The sequence below is a fragment of the Strigops habroptila genome, chromosome 3 (assembly GCF_004027225.2).
Source record: "Strigops habroptila isolate Jane chromosome 3, bStrHab1.2.pri, whole genome shotgun sequence".
Taxonomy (NCBI): Eukaryota; Metazoa; Chordata; class Aves; order Psittaciformes; family Psittacidae; genus Strigops; species Strigops habroptila.
Window position 1 is genome coordinate 65611752 of NC_044279.2, and position 10782 is coordinate 65622533.

At 42.7% G+C, this 10782-nt stretch overlaps 1 protein-coding gene across 1 annotated transcript in view; it reads right to left on the bottom strand.

Moving 5' to 3' along the window:
* The window catches only part of ADIPOR2 (adiponectin receptor 2), a 45406-nt gene extending 35245 nt beyond the window's left edge, over positions 1 to 10161 (bottom strand). Inside the window, exon 1 of the mRNA XM_030478604.1 lies at positions 9960 to 10161. The gene's annotated coding sequence lies outside the window, so the exon portion shown is untranslated. The remainder of the gene's footprint in view (positions 1 to 9959) is intronic.
* Between the last annotated feature and the right edge of the window lie 621 nt (positions 10162 to 10782).

Below are 10782 nucleotides of genomic sequence, written 5' to 3' on the forward strand. Positions count from 1 at the left end.
TAGCCTCAGTCCTGAGAAATACAACTTGGAACAAACCAAACAGATCTCATACCTTCCCTGTGGAGTAACACACAGCAGTTATCTTCACCACTAAAATACATTTCCCCAAAACACCCGGTATTGCTAGTCCCCAAGTTGTTACTGCTCACTGACAAACAGCTGTGCTACCTATGAGGAAACACAGATCTCCCACCTCAAGCTTGTAAGTGGTTTTGATATTTGTATTCAAGCTTGGGAAGGTTACAGTCCAAGATTCACACAAGAAGGATGTGAAATCAACATGAAGGCTCTTTCTCCAGGTTAGTTTAAAACTAGGTAATAAATTTATGGGGGTGGGAGGGAGGAGGGGAGAGAGAAAGGGGGAAATCCTTAGAGTGCTATACAGCAGCTATTAAACACTTAGAGTGGATGACAAAATGCATGCATTCCATTTAAATTAGAATCCTTTGATTTTTTTAGGCTCACTCACCAAGATAACTTCAATTTAATGAAAACTCCACATAGTTACAGCTAATTTGTATAAAGATGCATCAGCACAAAACCAAGGAAAGCAGGGAACTTTTTAACCATCTCAGCTACATAATTCTCCATAAAATATTCAATGTAACTCCAGGTACCATATTTTATTCAAACTCTCTGCCAAACAAATCTCTGCCTCGGTACTTGTTAAAACTGATTTATTACTGCCAAATACATTAATCCACATGTTAATCTGCCTCAGGTCACTTAAAGTCAGTCAGAAAGGACTTTTGTCAAGCCATATACAATGTTGCTTTTGGTCCTCCTGGGAGTTTGAAATCAGAGCTTGGGAGAGATCCTCTATGACATAAATATTACAGCATGAAAACAGCAAGGAATGCAGAAGCCTTTTCCTGTAATCCATTTCCATTTTCTTTGCTTCACTTCATGGCATGCTGTTAAAGCCTAAAGTTTCACTAAATGAAGGCCGAGTTTATCTTGGGATCTTGTGTCACTGGAGTTGTAAAGCATACTGCACTCACATGCCAGCTTCAAACTGACATTCACTGCACTCCTGCAGAGGGGGCAAGGTTGGTAAGTTATACAACCTACTTCATCCATACTGCAAGCAGTACACAAGACTGAAAAGCTGGCTCAAACATTACAAGTATTACATTAGATACAATAAGTACTGGTAATATTTCTATATGAAGTCTTACACCAAACAGTTTAAAGCCTTCCAATTGTATGGCTTTCTTATTCAATATATCCAACTGAAAGCAGAACTGGTTTTCACAAACAGACCACATGCCTCCTAGTATAACCAATTCTCTAGACAACTTACCAGATGACCCAAGATTTTCAGCACAATCGAATCAGAAGTTCAAAGATGAGCAAGGCCAGTTGGACAATCACTGAAGAGAAGCAGGTCTGGCATACGCATCTTGCGAGTTTGTTAGCAACTGGATCACCCTGAGCACAGTATGCTGATACAGGTCTATTACCTGTTACATCCCCTGAAGCAGCAGTCTCCACTACAAGCAGCAGTAATGCATACATTCTACACCTTTCCTTTTTATGTCTGCCTAGTGATTAATTTTAAGTGCCAGTAATTCTCACATACTCCATCATTAGGATGACTAAATGTCACTCTACAATAGGAATTATGCAGCTATGCTTTGGTTAACCCTGAATACCACTGTTACCTGCGACTTTGAATGTTGTAACAAATAATATGCTTACAAACTGCTCATTTATTACAAAGACATTACTTAGAATACCACCCAATTCAGGAGTCCCTTTGGCTTGAAATGAGAAAGTGTTCAAATACTCTGTTCCCTCAAAACAGGATCTCCAAGTGAGCACTGAGTTTTAAGGGAGTTGTAATCTCTATAAGCCTCTCAAAAGGTGGTAAGATTTCAGGTGGTACTACAAGAACTATTCGAAACATTATACTTACTGCTAAAAGGACAGGAATGTGGAACAATACCTTTTCAAGGATGACCTTAAACTGCACAAAACATTCATGTGAGTCTTGCAGGCAGATAAGCCCTCAGGCACTAACATAAATAATGAACTATTGAAACAGAGCCAAAACATGAGTTTTCAGACGAAAACAGTCATGGGTTCTGTGATCATGCTTTGTTTTTCACAATGACTTTATTGTGATGTGTACCAAGGGGGTATTTGAACTGGTTGACTGATACAGAAAGAGTCAGCTGGAAAGGGCTTATATAGAAAAATACAAAACTAACGTCCTTCTGAGAGCATCTAGTACCACTTTTCCAACAGCATTTTAAGGCTCTGCTGCTCAAAACACCCAAAGCGGACCTAGGTTACTCACAGTCATGCAGGGCTGAACTGCTATGTCATAGAATGGTTTCAGTTGGAAGGGACTTTAAAAAACCATAGTACCAACCCCCTGTCATGGGCAGGGACACCTTCCACTAGACCAGGTTGCTCCAAGTCCAACCTGGCCTTGAACACTGCCAGGGATGAGGCAGCCACAGCTTCTCTGGGCACCCTGTGCCAGCGCCTCAGCACCCTCATAGTGAAGAATTTTTTTTTAATGTCTAATCTAAATCTGCCCTCTGTCACTTTAAAGTCATTCTCCCTTGTCCTATTACTACTTGCCCTCGTAAAAAGTCCCTGTCCAGATTTCTTGTAGGAGTATTTGAGATTTTTCAGTATCGTCTCCTTTTCCCTACACTGACCTGTACACTGGAGTCCTTCCAAATCAGTTGACATAACTGGCATTTTCAACAGCATCACGTGCTAGTTAGATGTTTTGGACAGAAACATTTATGCAAGTGCTGTGAAACTTGGTCAGCCTCTCTTATCAAGGACCAGCTTAACTTGAAATTCTGAATTTGCCTTCATGGCAGAAGACAGGAAATAGCCTACCTTTAGCCTCCAGAGTAGAGGATCAAGGCCAAATTACAAGAGTTTTACAGATACAGTAGCTAAAACCAACACACATCTTCTCAACTATCTTAGCATCAAGCCACCTCCTACTGAATCTAGCACTGAGTTTTTGTAATCCAGAAGGTTTTAATGTTTTATTACTGATCTTCCTTCTCTATAGTCCTAGCTGATATAAGAATACCAGAACACCCATGAAAAATCCTAAGAAAAAGAAAAGGAAGCTTTGACAAATTACAATGTGTTTCTGGAAGATGACCTAAAAAGCAAGAAGGAGGGAAACAAACAAGCTCACCAAAAACTATCCCTTTATATCCTTCACAGGAGTGAAATTAATAATTCATAATTATCAAGTGGTCAGAAATTTTGTATTCCTCTTCTATACCAAAAACGTATTTGAAAATTGTCGCTTAAGTAGTATCTTACAAATCAAGCCTCAGCTACCTAGCAACTTCCTTCACTGCATTAGTGAAGCTCATAAAAAGGATTTTTATAATACATCCATTATTGAACTATTTCTGTAACGCTGCAGAATTCATATGGCTGCCAATTATTAAAAAGTCACAAAACAGGAAGTCAAAGAGCAGTTGCACTTAATCATGGACATTATGATCACCAGGACACAAGCCTTCTTTTCAGCATGCCCCTCTTAGCCTGGACTACATAAAGGTCAGAAAACCACTAAGTAAAGCTTTTGTTGACTTTGTTATGCTTTTATCACCTCTAAGGACACCCACCTCAGAAAATAATTCATTTTGTTCCCCACCGAAGGTACAGCAGGCAGAAAGCCAACAGTTGGCACTTTGTCACATAACTACTTTAATAAGAATTATGAATAGGCTCTTCCTTTTCTTTCTACAGTCATGTTCCGTTAAAACGTAAGATTATTTGCCTAAAAGATTAATATTGAGAACAGCAGAACATTGCTGTTATCAGCCTTGTAATGCTATATGCTGTTCTAGGGAATACACAGACACAAATAATTGCTTAAACTAAAGCAATTTGCAAAGAACACTGTTCTTCACAAGCAAATTGGTTGTATCATCCCATAATGTCAGACAGTACCAGTTTTCACCACCACTAACTTGTCTCTACAGCACTAGTATTTGTCTAAGCAATACAAGCCCACAAATTCCACCAGCCATGGAGACCAAGACATAAATTAAAGCATTAGGAAGGAAAACAGAAAAAGTACATCCTTCAGTCTACACCAGGGAATGACAAGCACTAAATCTCAGAAGCAGCCTGCTAGGACACGCAGTGTAGTATTCTCCATAACAAAAGCATACCTAAACTGTCAGCTGAGAGAAGCTGAAATGCATGTTCAGTGGCTCTTCATCTCAAGTCCTACTAGCTATCCACCTCCTTGTTCCAAGTGCTAAACTCCCAGTGCAGGTAAAAGCTTACCAATACTCTCAGAACTGACCATATAGCCAGTCTCAGCTATACTTACCTTTGCACTGCATGGCTTTTTAAAACAGCTCCCACTGCAGACTGGGAGACACAGATATACCCAAAACAAGCAGGAGTTAAAGATTAGCTAAGGGAACCAGAGGCAGTATTTGCTCTCAGAGGGCACCTTTTGCTGCTCAATTCAATTATCCCATTTTCATCAGAAGTTCTGCAGTTTACAAAACTCAGAAACAACACGTAGACTTACGTGGGCTTGAAGTCCCCCTCATGGTAACAGGTCCCAAAACCTAGTATCATCCACAGAGCATTTTGCACAAGGAATCATAAGCGCACAAATAAGTGCCTTTAATAAAGTGTGCAGAATTACATGAAGAAGACATGCCTGTTTGTTCAAATATCCATAAACATCTTATTTGAGAAAACAAACTTATAACAACATTTTGAGAAAATCATACTAGCCAAGCAATAAACATCCATCAGTAAGGAGCTAAAACAGGAACCTCACTAGAAGGCTGTCATTAAAACAGATAAAAGCCCACTAAAGGTTCCTACCAACAAAATGACCCTTACCTAAAAGCTGTAAGAGAACTACTTAGCACACCCAGTGACCTCCTAACGAAATCTGTAGCATGTAAATTGTCATCCTCTAGGCCTAAACACAGCAGCACAATTGACCTTGGCTTCAAACAAGGAATGACAATCTCTGCAATCCTCTAAGCAGATGTAACCTAACAGGTTGGGGAAAAGAGCATTTAATTTGCTTAAGAGGAGAAGGAGGAAAATTGGATGAAGAGATATGAAAAATGGCTTTAGTGCACTTATCAAAGCCAGCCTAGTTATACCTTATCTTGAATGTATGCAAACAATCATAGCTATATTTAGAAAAACAACAACTCATGTTGGCAAAGACAGCTATACATTTACATGATATAGTCAAATGCAGGCAATATTGTAATGACAGGATTTCTACATCTAGTCCAAGCCTGGTTTTCAGCATTAGATGAAGAAACATGAATGCTAACCATTTTGAGAGAAAATACTGCCAGAAAGAGGAGAGTAAGACAAGGCAGAAAAAAAAAAAAAAAAAAAAGGAAGTAGCTTTTCCTGCAGCAGGTCTCAACATAAGTGTGCAATGTACTTTGATCTGCTGGCAGAACACCGCAATACCCATTTTAAGTATTCAGACTTGACTTTCAACTCCTCCTGCAAGTAAATTGTATACTCTCTTGCTTACTTGCTGTCTAAAGGTACCTTAGAGCAAATGATTACAGCTCTGCCTGTTCCAACTCTTTCTTCCTGTAAATAGTGCCTGACTATTTTCTGTTCTCACAAGGGCTTAATTAGTCCTGTTCAGAGAGCTGCAGCAGCTGGCACATCCCAGCAGACTCCATTGCATTTTCACAGCTACTGAAATCCATCTGAACCGTGCTGCAAATTTTTCTACACTGACAATTACATGTCCTGTAAACGTTTTATCTACCTATACATTTGAAGACACCTTTCCGCAAGTAATTTAACAAGGCAGCCCTAAGAAGTCCCAGAACATTCACTGACACACATTCACAGCAGGCTGAAGAACACTGCATGGCCAGAAAACGAGACTCTCTCCCCCACTAACAAAGAAGCAGAGAGGTAAGTAACTCTAGAATACACGAATAATCATGGCTACATGCAACAACAAATACAACTGCCATCTTATTTTATACCCATCAGCCCTACAACATATTTCATCTGCTCAGGAGATCATTAAGCTACAAATAAAAAACCCAAACGAAACCTGAACAGTAATTTTCTTCCTGCCCTGGCCATATCATAACTCAAGTAGATGCCACTTAAAAAATAACAAAGGATAAAGATATTTCCATGAGGTTCTGAAAATTCCAAAGAAATTATAATTGAAAATTATGCTAAATCAGAAGGTAAATGGGTATTAGGCATATAACATTTCCTCTTCAAAATTCCGAACACCTTAATTTTACAAACACCTCCTCAGCTCAAGTTCTTTGCTACTTCTCAAATCAAGCAGCAGCAGCATAAACTGTGGCACCTCCTTTCCTCAGAGAGGCTGGCTGCTTATCACCACACCAGCTGCCACATCCCAACATAGTGAACAGTCTTCTGTATACAAAAAGATTGCTATTGTGTCCTGAAAGGAAACCTTGAGGTTCATCTTCAAACTGGACAAAGATTTTATTTTTACGTCAAACCACTGAGACAGGCTTTCCGGAAAACATTTGTAACCACTGGGCAAATTAAACTCCAGCTCAGTTTTACAGTTACCTGATAATAAAAGTCTGAATCTCTCACTCTGCCAAAAAGAAGGCACCAGGACATTCTTTTCAATGCACTTCAACAGGAACTGTGTGGAAACAATTCACCTCCTGCTTCTTATCAGTGTACATACTGATACGCAGCATCCTACTTCAGAAATAAAAAGTTCTGGTAGTAGGAGCGTATCCAAATAAACAAGTTAAAAATGTTTTCAGAAATCTGTTTTCTGAAGAAGCAGAACTAGTACCTTGTTTGCCTCCATATTCTTAGTTTTTGAAAACCAGTTTCTTCGTTGAACTTGTCTTGACAAAGACATTGCTTTAAAAAGCAGAGGCAGCCAGTCACCATGTCAAGCACAACCAACTGAAATACAGTGTCTCGTAGAGAAGATAAGGCACTTCAAATAAGTTTTGTCAGAGAATGATAAATTTTGATAGTCTTCTCCTTAAACACCATCCCAAACACTTTTTCATAATCAATACCATTATCTTGTATAATGTCTTTTCAGATCTACTAACACCGTCTGCCAGAAAATTCACAGAATGACTCAGACACAGACACTTTCAAATCATAAATACTCAAAACTGCTATTTCCATTTCAGAACTACTTCGACTTAAGCATTTGAATTGCTGATGGAAATAATAATACAACGACCTCCTGAAGCTTCCTTATCAAGATTTTCCTCATCCACAGACACCATCTCCACTGACGAAAGCAAGCCTTGTTTCTTTGCACAGTGTCTTGGACAGCATGGTTACACAAACAGAAACCCATAACACTTGCAAAATGTTGAGAGCCTAATATTTGAGTATGTTTTGTACATGAATGCTTGACACAGCTCCTTGAACATGCAACTGAAGACATAAGATAACAGCAGAGACTCAAGCATTAAAGTCACTGGCATTACATGCCCTGCCAATTCCCATTAATTCTCTTTCATGACAAATCAACAGAACACTCTCACCTAGAGCTTTGCAAACTCCAGGTTTTTAATCCTGTATAAGGGAGTCAGGCTTCAAGTCTGAATCTCACTCACACTGCCAAAACCACCACTCACTAGTCACTTGAGCAAACCAGTAGTAATGCCACCAGTTCAATAGCACTGATACAACTCCATCTGTGCAGAGACTGCAGTGGGGGAGAGGTAAGGGGGAGCATTTTGCTTATGTCTGGCTCTCTTGAAAACCTGATACAATTTAAGCTCCTATATTCATCACATTTCATATTTATGTTTGAGAAGGTACATCCAATAGGTAAGAATCTGTTGAAGGAATTTTCACCATGAAAGGTTTTGCTAAAGTATGCCAGAAATACACTCTTGTCCTTCACACCAAATTATTTTTTTGTATCTGATTTATACTCCGATAGCATCATTTTGAAAACCTGGACTGAGCTGGGATGCAGCTTTTAACTCTTCCATCACCAATTCCAATTCAGTTCTCCACATTAGTAACTATTCTCCATGGTTTTCACCACAAAGCTGCCAACAACCTTATCCACAGGCCTGTTCAGCCATATTCAGTTGTCAGTTTAGACAAGCAAGTCATTTCCACATATTATCAACTAATCTTACACTTCCAACACAACAAATGAACTTTTTTCAAGTTTCCTCCTAACACACACTCACAGTCTTCATATAGGATTAAGTGTCACAGTACAGATGAAGCTTACACATAATAAGTTATCCCTCCAACGTAAGAGCCACAGCATAAAATCTTCATAGCTGGAATTAGCTAGTACCCCTACAGGAAAAGGAAAAACAAACCCAAAACACAAACACTTCCTTTTCTGTATAAACAATATTAGCTCATAGCCGAAGATAACAAGGGAAACAGGCTGTGTCTTATGACCACACTGCGCCCATAATTCCATGACACAACATCTACTTCTGTCAATCATAAATGTATTTCCTGCTGTCACAGCAGCTATCACCAAATCTGAAGTAGTCCCATCAAAGTTCTGTAGAAAGCAAGCACTTCGCTGCTGAAATACTACAGAAAGGCCTCTGAAAGCTCAGAGACCGAGTACTGAGAAAGATGACTGTCAGCTCTTCCTAGCTTCCAGAACAGATCTGTGAAGACCGCAGCCGGGATAGAACCAGGAATTTAATACTCCCAGACACCGACTACAGCAAGGGAGCAAAACCAAGAGTTTATATTACACATTAAGACCTCAACTCTTGAAAACCAGATTATGCCCAGAAGGGTTTGCCCAGAGGACCTGGCCAATTTTATAAAACCTGACCCATTTTAAAAAATATACAATACAGTACAACTGCCTGAAGAACTTCAATGCTGCACTAAGAACAAAATGTATCTTTAAATAAGGAGTAATATCAAAAAGCTTTTCTGCTACGTGACAGGTGCAAACACTAGTTCACATACACAAAGTGACAAAGCCTGTGTTTCAAGAAAGTTGTAATTTAACATTAACAGTTTTCCTAAACAAATGCCACATACACATCTACTAAAGCCACTAAATCAACTGACTTACATGGCTAAGACAAAAAGAAGCCAACACCGCTTGAAAAGCTCAGTAAGAACAACAGCTGTCATATCTTCTTTGTCTTCTAGTCGATTACCATATGTTTCAACATCTTTGTTGCTCATCCTCAGCAAAGAAGAGATGAACACCCGATTCTCTCAGCGAAAAAAACCCAAACAAAACATCGCCAAAAAAAATCACAGACACAAAAAATAAACTTTTTTAAAAGTTTATTTAGCTGTCACTTGGGAATATCCAAGTTTATCGTTGCACTGGTGTTGAATATTTATATTATCCATTGTTGGTAACTGTGTGTGTTTATGTATATGTATCTATAAACACTAAACACACAGGGAGCGCCCTGCAGGGGCAAGGCAAGGCTCCTTTACTGTGCAAGCGAAGAAGTTCGTATTTTTATAGCCTCTCCGTAGCGAGATTTTAGGAGTAGCAGCAGCCGCCTTCCCTGTCCTAACAAGCAACAAGTGTACAGAAGGCTACGAACAAGGCCCACTTACAGCGCTCTTGACCCACTTAGGGTGCTTCGCCGGCCCAAAGCCTCCTCCAGCCGGGCACTTCCAAGCGCTGCTCCGCGCCCCTAAGCAAACACCCTGACCGCAAGCCCGGCTCCCTCCTGCCCCCGGCCAACCGCCCGCAGCGCCAGCTCCCCGCCGCGCCGGCAAACCCGGCCGCGACCCCGACCCCCGTGGCGCCGCCGTCCCCGCGGAGCGGCGGAAGGGAACGAGGCTCCCCCCCCCCCTCCACCCCGCCACGGAGTCTCCTCCTCGCCGCCCCGCCGCAAGCGGTCGGACGCCCGGCCCTGGCCCGGGACCCCCGTCCCCGCAGGCAGCGGCCGGGCCGCGCAGCCCCTCCGGTGCGAAGCAGGGCGCGCGGGCCGCCCGCGGGCACTCACCTGGCCACGGCCGGCGCCCGCCCCGGCGCCCGCGAGGTGCTGCCCGCCGCCCCGCGCCGCCCCCCTCCTGCGGCCGCCGCTGCCGCCTCCCCGTCCCGGTCGCCTCCTCCTTGCTCTACAGCGTCATAATCGCACGAGGCCGCCGCCGCCAATGCGGGCCGCCCTACCGCGTATGCGCACGGCGCGGCGGAACGGAGCGGAGCGAGCGCGGTGCATCCCGGGGAATGTAGTCAGGACGGGGAGCGAGGAGGGGGGCCGCCGCGCTGCGCAGGCTGCGGAGAGGCGGGGTGCGGCGGGCGCCGGCTCTGATTGGCTGAGGGTGCGGGCGGTCGCTGTCGGCGGTGGCCGTTGTAGGGCGGTTGTTGGGAGCCACGCGGGCTGAGAGAGGCGGTGTGGAACTCATTGGGGAAGGGTCCATCATGCAGGGGAACGGAGGTTTAATGCTTCGGGCCGGCCTCTGTGCTCCTCGGCATGGCCCGGGGTAGGTAGGGAGGCAGCAGCCAGCACACCACCGCAAAGATGATGGAAGCCAGACGGTGTTAGCAGGACTGATGTCTCTAGAAGCATCTGGGAAGGCTGGCTCATGGGACAGGGCTCAAACATCTCTGATGTAGGGGCACGGAGAGGGAACACCAACCTGAACAAGAAGTTACTCTGTTGAGTAATGGAAGTGTCAGCAGAGTAGCAGGAAAAACCATGTGAGGTGGAGATTTCACCCTCTGAGATCACATCCTGGGGGGAAATGGTGGAAACCCTGCACCTGCATGTTGTACAGTGAGACAAGTCAAAACACTGAGGGAACAGTGTCGTGTTAGAGGACAAT